Below are 14,733 nucleotides of genomic sequence, written 5' to 3' on the forward strand. Positions count from 1 at the left end.
TCATCTCCCTGGGCAGAGAGCTCCCACACGGGCTGGGGGCAGGGGTGCCTCTTAGGGGAGGACACACGTGGTCCAGGCCGGGGTGGTCAGGGAGGAGGGACGGATGCCCAAAGAGCCTGGACGTCCCGATGTCGCTGAAGTAAAACAGGCTTTGCCCTTTGCCCTAGTTTCTTCCCAGGAGGAGAGCTCGGGGTCCGGGGTCGGGGGGCAGGGGGGGCAGGAAGGGGAGGAGGAGAGGAACAGCGTTCACTTCACCGAATGGAAACAAGCGGGAAACGGAAACTCAACCAGAAAAAAAAAGACTTGTCTCATGGCAAGAACAGATTCAGACGGTTCCAAAAAAAATGCTTCCATTTTAGACATTATCTACTGATTTCCTCTCTAAAAGATGAAAATTTAGCTCTCTTCCCTCATCTTCTCATTGCGATTTTTGGTTAAATCAATATTCAGTGCTTACATTTTTATGACTTTGAAAATGTTGGTTTGCAGTTAACATCTCTGATTATATTTTCTTTCTTGCATAACTTTTTGTTTTTCCTGCGATAATTGCATTACGGTAAAACCCTAAGAGGGACATTTTCTAAGGACAAAAACATCATTAAGAAATCTTAAACGGTGTTTGGATCCTAACACGAGTGGCTACTGAGCATTTGAAATGAACACTGCCCTGAGAGGTGTTGCAAGTGTAAAATACACACTGGATGTTGAAGACTTGGTCCAACAAAAAAGATAAAATATCTCATGAAATTTTCATATTGGTTACATGTCGAAATAATATTTGGATAGAATGGATTAAATAAAATATATGACTAAAATTAATTTCAAGGGTTCCCCGGTGGCCTAGCGGGTTAAGGATCCAGTGTTGTCACTGCCGTGGCTCGGGTCACTGTTGTGGCCTGAGTTTACTCCCTGGCTCAGGAACTTTTGCATGCTGTGGGTGCAACCAAAAATTAAAAATAAATAATAAAAAAGTAGTTCTCGTCATGGCACAGCAGAAACGAATCCGACTAGTAACCATGAAGTTGTGGGTTCAATCCTTGGCCTCGTTCCGTGGGTTAAGGATCCTGCATTGCTGTGGCCAGAGTGTAGGCTGGCAGCTGTAGCTCTGATGAGACCCCTAGCCTGGGAACCTCCATATGCCGTGGTGGGTGTGGCCCTAAAAAGCAAATAATAATAATAATAATAATAAAGTAAAAAAAAATCAATTTCATTGATTTCTGATTACTTTTTTAATGTGGTTCCTTGAAGATGTTAGATCGAACCTGAGAATTCCATGCATTGCATTTCGCTTGGCCAGGTGTAGGCAGGGATCACCAGTGGCTGTTAGTGTTCCCACCAACAGTCTCATGACACCTGAGCCCACTGACCAGTATGGACATCACTAAAGAGGGAGAGGAGACCCGTCATTGTGTCTTGCTGACGTGAGCATGCGCACACCAAGTCTGGGAATTCGTGCCGAAAAACTGAACCTCCATCGGATCAAGGGCTTTGAGTATCGGTTTTCAGGACATACAGGGTACAGAGGGACATGTTGAATGACCACATGGGGGTCCAATGAGCCAGATCCAGAATCTGAGAACCTTCACAGGACAAAGGACCCGTTAACTCATTTTAAAAATGGAGGAAGAGGAGTTCCCACCGTGGTGCAATGGAAATGAATCAGACTAGGAGCCATAAAGTGACGGGTTCGATCCCCGGCCTTGCTGAGTGGGTTAGGGATCCGGTGTTGCGGTGCGCTGTGGTGTAGGTCGCAGACACGGCTCGGATCTGGTGTTGCTGTGCTGTGGTGTAGGCTGGCGCTGTAGCTCCGATTCGACCCCTCGCCTGGGAGCCTCCGTAGGCTGCAGATGCGGCTCTAAAAAGCAAACGAATAAAAACAAAAATGGAGGAAAACGGCCGAGGAGTAAAGATAGGACTGGAAATTGAAGCCCAGGTCCTGTCTCCTGTCCCTGGCACAAAGGTGTAAGTGCCAAATCCCGAAATGCCAGAGGCCCTTTGTCTCGGAGGGAAACCGGGGAAAATTGGAAGCAGAGGAGGCGGGACCACATCGCGTTCTCCGCCCTCCGTGCGGAGTCCTCCCCGCAGGATGCGCTGAAGTCCTAACACGCACAACCTCGGAAGGGAACCTTCCTGGAGAAAGGATCTTTCAAGAGGCAATTAGGCTCAAATGAGATCACCGGGGAGGGCCCTGATCTAGCAGCCCCGGCGTCCTTGCAGGAAGAGCGCAGGTGAAGACAGACACGCGCGGAGGGAAGGCGGCGTGGACGCGGGGAGAAGACGGCCGCCTGCAAGCCGAGCAGAGAGGCTCGGAAGGAACCAGTCCTGCTGTCACCGTAATCCTGGACGTCTAGCCTCCAGAACGGTAGGAGAATTAATTTCTGGTGTTTAAGCCGCCCAGTCAATGGTGCTTTGTTAGGGCAGTCCTAGCAGATCACTCGTGCAGGTGATACGCAGGCCAAACGTCTTTTTTATTTTATTATTATTATTTTTTTTCTTTTTACGGCTGTCCCCGTGGCATGTGGAAGTTCCCAAGCTAGGGGCTGAATCTGAGCTACAGCTGCCAGCCCTCCACCACAGCCACAGCAACCAGGGATCTGAGCTGCATCTGCCACCCACACCACACTCATGGCAACGCCAGATCCTTAACCCACTGAGCGAGGCCAGGGATGGAACCTGCGTCCTCATGGATCCTAGTCGGGTTCGTTACTGCTGAGCCACAACCGAACTGCCCATCCCATCTTTTATAGTTGAAGAGGGAGCTGGGTTTTCCTTGCACATATAGCCCCATGTGGGAAAGCCTGGTGGAAGCTACTTCGTAGGGCCTGAACTTAGCCTTGCTGGGTTAACAAGTTTTCAACATGGCAAGGAACCTGACCCAGATCTCTCTAATTGGCCTGAGTTCTTATGTGCTCTATTTCCTCTTCCCCCAGGGTTTCCTGGGTTTCGGTTGTTGATGACTTTTGTATCAAAGAACATGGTCTCCCGTGTTGGGTGCGTAACCGAGCTGACTTTCTCTTCGTTGTCGTCTCAAAATACTGTGTGTGGACATCAATGGCCTCTGCGTGCTTTGTAGCTGTTTGTACTCCATGACTGTGTAAGGCACCACATCTCATCAGGTGTGTTTTGTGTTGAGGTTTGGGTTTGTGCACGTGTGTGTGTGGGTGTGAGCCCCCGAGGGTGCATGTGAGACGGGATTTGCTGGAGCCACTGCCCACACAGGGCAGAAAGTTAAGAGAAGCTTCTACAGCGTCAGTGTCCTCAGCTATTTTCTCTATGACAAACTCCTGGTCCTCTGAACATCCCGTGCCAGCACCTATGTCCCTGAGCTGCTGCTTTTCACTGAAGCGGGCCTGGCTCTCACCGGACCCATTTCTTTGGCTTTTCATTCAGTGTGCTCAAGGCAAATAGCACCCCTGCAGCCCCTGCCCCTCTCACATCAATGCCATGGCTCTTTGAGTCAGCAGCGCTGGTGGACCTGAAACATTTCCAGGTCTGTGAATCGGGGTCAGTGAGCTAGCAATTTTTTTTTTTTTTTGCTTTTTAGGGCCGCACCTGCCACATATGGAGGTTTCCAGGCCAGGGGTCCAATCCAAGCTGTAGCTGCCAGTCTACACCACAGCTCCAGCAACATAGGATCTGAGCTGCCTCTGCGATCTACACCACAGCTCACGGCAACTCGAAATCCCCAACCCCCTGAGCAGCGAGGCCAGGGATTGAACCCGAAACCTCATGGTTCCTAGTCGGATTCGTTTCTGCTGAGCCACTACAGGGACTCCAAACTAGTGACTTTGTATTCCAGCATGGGGTCCATGTGCAACCCCCTGTTTAAAGCTTGAGGAACAAGGAAAATGCTGGTTAAAATCTGGAAAGAGCGGTGATAATGGAAGGAGATGTGGATTTTTATTTTATTGTGATTTTTCGGCGGGGAGGTTGTCTCTGTACTATCCTATAGAGGGTTGTTCACGCCCATGGCGGACTGTTCCATCTTTCTTCTGGGAGCCCCTTTCCTGTCACTTCCCTCAGAGGGAGTCTGAGCTCCCGTTTGCTCTCCCGTCCCCTGCACATCTTGTGTACAGGCTTGACCAAGGGCCGTTGTTTACACACTAGACAGTGTCTAGGGCCCTTTGTCCCCTGCCGTTTCCCAAATCCTGGACATTACACTGTCAGGCTCCAGGTCACCTAGAGAAAAAGCTGAACACCAGGGACGGATTCCCTAAACCCAGAAGCGCCAAACTCTTTGGAAGGGTCCTCTCTCCTACCAGTTCTGTGCCTGCAAGAGGCAGCAAGATGCCAGAGAAATACCTCCCTTCCCACCGCAGTAAGAAGCTCGAGGCGGACCCCAACCCCCTTGATCTTGCCCTCTTGTTATCCCAGCTTTTGTTCTCCTTCCTCATGCGTCCACTTCTGAGGGTGGCACGTCTTAGAGCCTCTGCCAGTCATCTCTTCACATGGTGGCAAGCAGAGGTGTTTCCTTGTAGCCCCAGCTCCCTGTGGATAAGGACATTTGTGGCCCCCATCACTCACACCTCCCTCTCCGGGAAACTGGGGCTTCTCCCTTGGAGATGCAAATTCTATCCCCTTATTCTCAAAACTTTGGAGGAAAAAAAATTACTGGAAAGAATAAGTCTGTTTTTCTATGACTGTTTTCTCTTAAGTACAGCACTGCTCTGTACGTATGACTGAGCATTCATTACCGAGCACTCTGTACTCATTTTTCTGATCTGTGAATTGCCAGAAGCCGAGGTGAGCATCGCGTTTGCCAATACAATGAATTATTAGATAACGCAGAAAACACGCAGCAGCATCATTTTGGTGCCATCAACGCCCCAAACCTCAATAATAAATAATACAGGATGATTAGAGGACTAGATCTGTACCGGAAGCTCACTGTGGAGTTCCCATTGTGGCACAGCTGGTCCTGAATCCAACTACTATCCATGTGGATGTGGGTTCGATCCCCGGCCTCTCTCAGTGGGTTAAGGTTCCCCATTGCCCTAAGCTGCAGCGTTGGTCACAGACACGGCTCGGATCTTGTGTGGCTGTGACAGGCTGGCATCTGTGGCTGTGATTCAGCCCCTAGCCTGGGAACTTCGATATGCTGCAGGGGCGGCCATTAAAAAAGGGGGGGGGGTATAAATATTGTGCACAATATTATCCAAAATAGCAAAAATATTCTGAAAAAAATTAGTTTTCCCTGAAATTTTTGTCATTTGTCATTTAAAACCACTGCACATAAAATTTTACAAACAATTCTTTTTAATTTTACAATGAGGTTTAGCACAGAAAAAGCAGCTGAATACTGAGAATAACTGTAGAAAAGGTACATGTGTCTATCCAAACTCTGTCTCCCCAAAAAGACCGTAAGATCATTGGGGCGCAAAGATCACTTCCTATACTTTCTTCAATTCTCGGATGCTTCTCCGTTTCTTAGTTCAAATGGCTGACATTTAGGAGGTTCAAGAAATGCCTGTTGATGGAGTTCCCGCCGTGGCTCAGTGGTTAATGAACTCGACTAGTATCCATGAGGATGCAGGTTCGATCCCCGGCCTCGCTTAGTGGGTTCAGCTGTGACAAGTCTTGGATCCTGCGTGGCAGCAGCTGTGGTGTAGGCTGGCAGCTGCTGCTCCAGTTTGACCCCGAGCCTGCGAACTTCCACATGCCACACGTGTGGCCTTAAAAGAGCAAAAAGAAAGAAATAAAGGAAGAAAGAGAGAAAAAAAACCTGTTGAATCAGAACATCTTCTGTTATTTAAAACAATAGTTAAACAAAGGTTTTGATTTTTTACTCTGCTTGTTAGGTACCGTGCTAAGAGTTTTACACAGATTACCTCAGTTAATCTTTAAACCACTCAGGAAGACAGAATTATGTGTTACTCTTTTCTGAGTGACCAGCCCTCCGAGCAGCAAAGGTGTGGCTTTGTTCCTCATTTTTTTTTTTTCTTTTTATGGCCACACCTGTGGCATATGGAAATTCCTGGGCCAGAGGCTGAATCTGAGCCGCATCTGTGACCTACACTACAGCTTATGGCAATGCCAGGTCCTTAATCCACTGAGTGAGGCCAGGGATAGGAGCTTCATCCTCGTAGAGACATCAGGTCCTTAACCCGCTGATGGGTTAACCCCACTTAACCCACAGTGGGGTGTCCTGTTCTGCATTTTTTGTGCTTCCTATTATCAGGCCCCATTCCAGTTCCCTTCCTTACAGATTGGGTGACACTGGACAAAACTTGACCTCTCTGAGCCTCAGTTTCCTCCTCTGAGAAATGAAAGTATCATCTCTTCCATGTAAGATTTAAGAGGATTAATATGTCAATTTATGCCAAACTATTTAGAAAATGGTAAATCCATATATAAAATTTTATTTCTAAAAATTTTCAATTTTTTTCAGTAATGAAACACTATCAAGCCCTATCATTTGGAACAACTTCATTAAATGTGACTTCTTTTTTTTTTTTTTTTTTTTGGTCTTTTTAGGGCTGCACCCACAGCATGTGGAAATTCCCAGGCTGGGATCAAATTGGAGCTGTAGCTGCTGGTCTACACCACAGCCACAGCAATGTGGGATCCAAGCCACATCTGTGACCTACACCACAACTCACAGCAACACTGGATCTTTAACCCACTGAGCGAGGCCAGGGATCAAACCCACATCCTCAGTTACTAGTTGGGTTTGTTACTGCTGAGCCATGACAGGAACTCCTAAATGTGACATCTTAAGAAGGTGATAAGAAAGTGATATGTTTCTTTTTAATTTTCAGCTAAATAATGCATTCACTCAGTTCAAACAAAACAAATATTAAAAGGTAAACAGCGAGGCGTCTCCCATTAATTCTATTAAATAACTGCCATTCATGGTTTCTTCATCTTTCCAGGTAACTGTGCGAACAGATTAGCCCTTAAAGCTGTGTGTTCTTTTTTTTATCTTCCATTATATACAAAGGCTTTATACTTGTACACATATTTCCAGCTTGCTTCTGCAGATTTCGAGAAGGTCCTTTCACACCAATATACAAAAAGCTTACTTGTTCTATTTACAACCACAATTTATTTATTTTTTATAATGATCTTTATTTTTTCCATTATAGCTGATTTACAGTGTTCTGTCAATTTTCTATGGTACAGCAAGGTGACCCAGTCACACATACATGTATACGTTCTTTTTTCTCACATGATCCTGCTCCATCACAAGTAACCAGACATAGTTCCCAGCGCTAGACAGCAGGATCCCATTGCTTATCTGCTCCAAAGGCAATAGTTTGCATCTATTAACCCCAAATCTCCAATCCATCCCACTCCCTCCCCCTCCCTCTTGGCAACCACAAGTCTGTTCTCCAAGTCCATGATTTTCTTTTCTGTAGAAAAATTCATTTGTGCTGTATATTAGATTTCAGATATGTGATATCATATGGTATTTGTCATTCTATTTCTGACTTACTTCACTCAGTATGAGAGTCTCTAGTTCCATCCATGTTGCTACAAATGGCCTTATTTTGTTCTTTTTTATGGCTGAGTAGTATTCCATGGTATATATATGCCACATCTTCCTAATCCAATCATCTGTCGATGGACATTTAGGTTGTTTCCATGTCTTGGCTACTGTGAATAGTGCCGCAGTGAACATGCAGGTGCATGTGTCTTTTTCAAGGAAAGTTTTGTCCGGGTATATGCCCAAGTGTGGGATTGCTGGGTCGTATGGTAGGTCTATATATAGATTTCTAAGGTACCTCCACACTGTTCTCCATGGTGGTTGTACCAGCTTACATTCCCACCAACAGTGCAGGAGCGTTCCCTTTTCTCCACTCCCTGTCCAGCATTTGTTATTTGTGGACTTATCAATGATGGTCATTCTGACCAGTGTGAGGTGATACCTCATTGTAGTTTTGATTTGCATTTCTCTGATAATCAGTGATATTGAGCATTTTTTCATGTGCCTGTTGGCCATCTGTGTATCTTCTTGGAAAAATGTCTATTCAGGTCTTTTGCCCATTTTTCAATTGGTTGTTGGCTTTTTTGCTGTTGAGTTGTATAAGTTGTTTGTACATTTTAGAGATTAAGCCCTAGTCAGTTGCAGCGTTTGAAACTATTTTCTTCTCCCATTCTGTAAGTTGTCTTTTTGTTGTTGGTTTTTTTTTTTTTTTTTTCATGGTTTCCTTTGCTGTGCAAAAGCTTTTCAGTTTGATTAGGTCCCACTTGTTTATTTTTGCTTTTCTTTCTTTTTTTTTTTTTTTAGGGCTGCACCCACGGCATACAGAGGTTCCCAGGCTAGGGGTCTAATTGGAGCTGTAGCTGCCAGCCTATGCCACAGCCACAGGAACATGGGATCCGAGCCATGTCTGTGACCTACACCACAGCTCACAGCAACTCTGGATCCTTAACCCACTGAGCGAGGCCAGGGATCAAACCCAAGTCCTTATGGATGCTTGTCAGTTTTGCTCACCATTAAGCCACAAGGGGAACTCCTGCTTTTATTTCTGTTGCTTTGGGGGACTGACCTGAGAAAACATTTGTAAGGTTTATGTCAGAGAATGTTTTGCCCGTGTTCTCTTCTAGGAGTTTGATGGTGTCTTGTCTTACATTTAAGTCTTTAAGGCATTTTGAGTCTATTTTCGTGCATGGTGTGAGGGTGTGTTCCAGTTTCATTGATTTACATGCAGCTGCCCAGTTTTCCCAGTACCGCTTGCTGAAAAGACTGTCTTTTTCTCATTTTATATTCTTGCCTCCTTTGTCAAAGATTAATTGACCATAGGTGTCTGGGTTTATTTCTGGGCTCTCTATTCTGTTCCATTTGTCTGTATGTCTGTTTTGGTACCTGTACCACACTGTCTTGATGACCGTGGCTTTGTAATATTGCCTGAAGTCTGGGAGAGTTATGCCTCCTGCTTGGATTTTGTTCCTCAGGATTGCTTTGGCAATTCTGGGTCTTTTGTGGTTCCATATACATTTTTGGATTGTGGAGTTCCTGTCATGGCGCAGTGGTTAACGAATCCGACTAGGCGCCATGAGGTTGCGGGTTCGATCCCTGCCCTTGCTCAGTGGGTTGACGATCCGGCGTTGCCGTGAGCTGTGGTGTAGGTTGCAGATGTGGCTCGGATCCCGTGTTGCTGTGGCTCTGGTGTAGGCTGGCAGCTACAGCTCCGATTCGACCCCTAGCCTGGGAACCTCCATATGCCGCGGGAGCGGCCCAAGAAATGGCAAAAAGACAAAATAAATAAATAAATAAATTTTTGGATTGTTTGTTCTAGTTCTATGAAAAATGTCATGGGCAATTTGATAGGGCTCATATTAAATCTGCATGTTACTTTGGGTAGTATGGCCATTTTTACAATATTAATTTTTCCAACCCAGGAGCATGAAATATCTTTCCATTTCTTTGCATCCTCTTTAATTTCCTTGATTAATGTTTTATAGTTCTCAGTATATAAGTCTTTTACCTCCTTGGTCAGGTATATTCCCAGTATTTGATTTTTTGGGGGTGCAATTTTAAATAGTATCGTATTTTTGCATTCCTTTTCTAATATTTCATTGTTAGTGTACAGAAATGCGACTGATTTCTGAATGTTAATCTTATATCCTGCTACTTTGCTGAATTTGTTGATCAGTTCACGTAGTTTTTGGGTTGAGTCCTTAGGGTTTTCTATATATAGTATCATGTCATCTGCATACAATGACAGTTTTACCTCTTCTCTTCCTATGTGGATGCCTTTTATTTCTTTTGTTTGTCTTATTGCTGTGGCTAGAACTTCCAGTATTATGTTAAATAAGAGTGGTGAGAGTGGACATCCTTGTCTTGTTCCAGATTTTAGCGGGAAGGCTTTCAGCTTTTCTCTGTTGAATATTATATTTGCTGTGGGTTTGTCATAAGTGGCTTTGATTATGTTAAGGTATGTTCCCTCTATACCCACTTTGGTAAGAGTTTTGATCATGAATGGATGTTGGACTTTATCAAATGCTTTTTCTGCATCTATTGAGATGATCATGTGGTTTTTGACTTTTCTTTTGTGAATGTGGTGTATGACGTGGATTTATTTGCATACGCTGAACCATCCTTGTGCACCTGGGATGAATCCCACTTGGTCGTGGTGTATGATACAACCATAATTTATTGAACCAGTTTCCTATGAATAGATATTTAGGTTGACTTTTTAAAGAGCTGAAATGAATGAAAACATCAATTCTTTCTTCATTATGAAGTTTAAACTATTTAACCATAATAATAATAATAATATAATTATAATATCTGGCTGTACTTCATATTCAACAAATCTGATTTAAAAGGGACAAGCAGGAGTTCTCTCATGGTGCTGCAGGTTAAGAGTCTGGCGTGGTCACTGCAGCTGATCACTGCTATGGCACAGGTTCAATTCCTGGCCCAGGAACTTCTGCGTGCCTCAGGCACAGCCCTAATAATAATAATAATAATACCAATAATAATAAAAGGGACAGGGATCTGGTGGTGCTCAGTGCGAGATGTGCCCCCTGATCTCTTGTATAACTTGGCTTCCTCTTCCTCGCATTGATCTCGTTACCCCCCGGCCCCCTGCAGCAGGCAGTACTGCAGAGGCCAGTGAGTTCCCAGGAGTACTTTGAGCAGCAGACCTGTGTGGACTGCCACCTCCTTTACCAGAGACACTCTGTTCCTTTTCATGCACGCTGACTTCTGAGCCAGGACTAGCTCTGGTGGACACGGAGGGAGCCAGACTGAAAAGAGAAAGGCCTCAATCTTGCCTCAGAAGTCTGAGTTCTAGTTCTGACCGACATTTCCTAGATGTGCAACCTATAGTCTCTCTGAACCTCAGTTTCCTCATCTGTAAAATGGGAACAGGCAGAGTATCTATTCAGACTCCACATACAAATGATAACATACGTAAGCCCTTAGCGCAATGTTGGCTTATAGCTCACATGAAATAAATAGCAGCATGTCTTATTAGGACTCACAAAGAAGATAAGGAAAGGAAGGAACAGCATTTCAAGAGGGGGAACGGCATGTATAAATAGCAGGATTTACAAAGTGTGAACCCTCAGAGCCAGCCATGGAGGGAGGCAGAGCAGGAATTGTCAACTCAGTTTTGCAGTTGAAGAAACGAAGATCCAGGAAGGGGCAATGACTCACCCTCGTCTCCCATCAAGGCACGTGGAAGCAGAAGAGGGATCCAGGGCACCGAGGCAGAGCTGCCAGGGCTGAAATGCCTGGGCCATGAATCTGTGGGTTAACACTTGGTTGGGCAGCCGGAATGTGGTAGGAATGTGAAAGGGGGGCCTTCCAGGAAGTGGTGGACACACAAGCTGCCCGTGGACGCCAGACTGACAGAGCACACAGGAGCCACACGTGGCTCCTGGACTCAGGAAAGGGGTTGGGGGTCTCGGGACCACGACTGAAAGAGCAGCACTGGCCTTGAGAGAGGAGGCAGGCACATCAAGGCTGGGGGCTGACAGGGAAGTCTCAGAAGTCACTGGAAATGCCAGCCAGAGCTCACCAACTCTGGTCTCACTGGACATCCGCCAGCGGCTTCCGAGGCCACAGGCAGAGGCTGGGAGAGGGAGGAGGAGGGGGGACGGGAGGCGCATCATTACCTGGGAAAATAGGAACAACCAGCAGCTGGGGCCTGGGGCCTGGGGCCAGTTATGCAGGCAGGTCCGTCCTGTGAGTGGGGGTGAGGGTGAAGCAGGCACTGGACCAGCAGCAGAAGGGCAGAGAGCTGGAGGGCGGCCACCTCTCGTGGCCCGACTACACAACCACCCCGAAGTGGCTTCCTTCTTTCCCCGTCTCACCTCCCCAGGCCCTTACTGATGCTTCTAGGATCAGCTTAGAAATGAACTACTCGCACTTGAATCCTTGCCTCAGGCTTGGCCTCTGGGGGAACCCAAACCAAGACACCCCTCTGTCTCCCACACATTCACATCCAATCTGCCTAAATCCTGCTGGTTCTACTTCCTAAAAGAGCCCCTGATGTTGGAGTTCCCTTCGTGGCTCAAGATGCTCAAGAGTCACAAAGATCTGTAGTCAAGGAGTTCCCGTGTGGCTCAGCTGTTAACGGAACCCGACCAGTATCCATGAGGATGCAGGTTCGATCCTGGCCTCGCTCAGCGGGTTAAGGATCCAGCATTGCCGTAAGCTGTGGTATAGGTCGAAGATGAGGCTTGGATCCCGCATTGCTGTGGCTGTGGCATAGGCCAGCATCTACAGCTCCGATTTGACCCCTAGCCTGGGAACCTCCATATGCCGTGGGTGTGACCCTAAAAAGACAAAAAAACAAAACAACAACAACAACAAAAAAACAGAAAGGGTAGCCTAAGCTCTCACCCCAGATCACCAGTGAACCAAGGGCAGAGCTAAGCCAAGCGTGTAAACTGACTCCCTGTCCCTTTAGCCTGGCTCTGCTTCTACCCACACTGGGTCTTTCTCCTGTAGCCCCAGACAAGTAAGCCCAAAACCAGGAGGAGCGGCTGGACAGTTCCCAGGCTGATTGTAGAATTTGCTGTGGCTGTGGTATCGGCCAGCAGCTAGAGCTCCAATTCAACCCACACATAGCCTGGGAACCTCTATGTGCTGGCAGATGTGGCCCTAAAAAAGACACCCCCCCCCAAAAAAAAAGCCCCTGACATCAGCTCAGCTCCTCATTTATCACCCCTCCTCCATCCCTCCCACCTGGTCACGTGCCCAGCCCCCTCCTCTGCTCCCCACACAGCAGCCAGGCACGCGACATTCCTATGACATTATTCTATGTCCCTCCCCTGCTTACATCCTTCCATGGCTCCCACCACCCTGGGGACAAACCAAGCTTCTCAGCCTGACATTCAAGGCCCTGCCAGACCTGGCCCCCCCTTCAGCCTTGTCCGTCCCCCTCCTCCCTGCGCTGGACTCTCCAGTAAGACTGAGCTGCACCAGGTCCCCAGAATTTGCCATGATCTCCTCCGGGTCTTCGCCTGCTGCCGCCTCTCTTGACTTCACCCGGATAAGTCTACATGGTGTTCATCACCGGCTGAGGACATGCTGGCACCCTGGCCCCCCCTGCCCTGTGCCCCTTGCGTTCAGGCTGGGCCAGGGGCCCCTCAGGGCTCCTGCGCCTCAGCGCCCGTCTCTGCATCCCAGTGCCCCCCACATCCTGGCCCTTCTCTCCACACCAGACACTTCTTGAGGGCACTGGCCATGGACCCTGCAGCTCTGCATCCCCGGTGCCCCGACCACGCCTGGGCACATGGCAAGGGTCAGGGAATGGATGGACGATCACGATGACGCTAAAGCCCCCAAGAGACCGGTAGTCATTCCTTCAGTGACTTATTTACAGAGCATTGTGCCAACTGTGGAGAAACAGGGCTGCTGAACAACAGACACAGCGTCTGTTCTAGAAGATCCTCCCTGCTGGTGAGGGGGCCGTGTGGACAGACAGGATCGGCGGGAGTGAGCAGGTGCCTCAGAGGCCACACGAGGGCCTTGGGAGCCCAGAGGGCCCTGTCTGAGGGGGAGGGGGCAGAGGAGGCTTCTGAAAAGAGGTGTCTCCTCTTGTGCTGGCCCCGCTCACCCCCCTCTTTGCAGAGCATGCAGGGGGGCTGGGGAGTCAGGGGAGAAGCGGGGTCTATTAGCATGTCCCTAAAACCTCATCTCCTCCTTCCTATCAAACCTGACCTCTACCTGTTGGTCATTGCCACTCATGCCTTTTTTAATCTTTATTTTTTTGTAATGGCCACACCCACAGCATATGGAAGTTCCCAGGTCAGGGATTGAATCTGAGCCACCGCTGAGACCTACGGGCAGCTGCTGCAACACCAGATCCTTTAACCCACTGTGCTAGGCTGGGGATTGAACCCACACCTCTGCAGCCACCTGAGCCGCTGCAGTCAGATTCTTAACACTGTGCCACAGTGGGAACTCCTGTTCGTGTCTTTATATTGCATGTTTTAAAACTTTATACTGAGTGTATCCGTCCATATACTTCTTTTTTCAATCTCAATATATTTGGGAGATTTACCTTGGTTGATGTGTTCCTCTAGTTGATTCATTTTCTCTGCTGTATAGTGTTCCATCACCTGAGTATACAATCCACCCTTTTTAATAGATCATCGTCCATTTCCAACAGCAAATCTGTAGACGGTGAAAGCTCATATTACAGAATTTTAGCTGAGAAAAATATGTTCCCAGCTCATCACGAAACTTGAATTGCCCCCCAATATCATTGAAATTCTTTAAAATATTGATAATCACCAAGGATTTCTGCTGTGTTGTCTAATACAGTATCTGCTAGCCACACGAGGCTATTTCAGCTTAAATTTAAATTAATTCAAAGTTAAAAATTTCAGGTCCTTGGGAGTTCCTGTCATGGCTCAACGGAAACAAATCTGACTAGCCTCCATAAGGATGCATGTTCGATCCCTGGCCTTGCTCAGTGACTTAAGGATCTGGCATTGCTGTGAGCTGTGGTGTAGGTTGCAGACGCGGCTCAGATCCTGTGTTGCTGTGGCTATGGTGTAGGTCAGCAGCTGTATCTCTGATTCGACCCCTAGCCTGGGAACCTCCATACGCCACAGGTGTGGTCCTAAAAAAAACAAAACAAACAAAAACCACCTTAGGTCCTCAGCTGCACTAGACACATTTCAAGTGCTCAGTAGCCACACATGGATGAAGGCTATCATATGTTGGACAGCAGATAGGGACACTTGCATCGTTTCAGAAAGTTCTAAAGCATTTAAAACACCAATTGCTTCATTTTCCAGCTCTGAACAAGGCTTCTGTTTTTT

At 47.2% G+C, this 14,733-nt stretch overlaps 1 protein-coding gene across 1 annotated transcript in view; it reads left to right on the top strand.

Moving 5' to 3' along the window:
• Window positions 1-2,242: 2,242 nt before the first annotated feature.
• P2RY6 (pyrimidinergic receptor P2Y6) overlaps window positions 2,243-14,733 on the top strand; it is a 50,997-nt gene continuing 38,506 nt past the window's right edge. The window contains exon 1 of the mRNA XM_021102027.2: window positions 2,243-2,362. The gene's annotated coding sequence lies outside the window, so the exon portion shown is untranslated. The remainder of the gene's footprint in view (window positions 2,363-14,733) is intronic.

Source organism: Sus scrofa, chromosome 9 (genome assembly GCF_054392235.1).
Source record: "Sus scrofa isolate SSC_HxYL_T2T_F1_AM1 chromosome 9, Sscrofa_HxYL_maternal_Yorkshire_Landrace_v2.0, whole genome shotgun sequence".
Lineage (NCBI taxonomy): Eukaryota > Metazoa > Chordata > Mammalia > Artiodactyla > Suidae > Sus > Sus scrofa.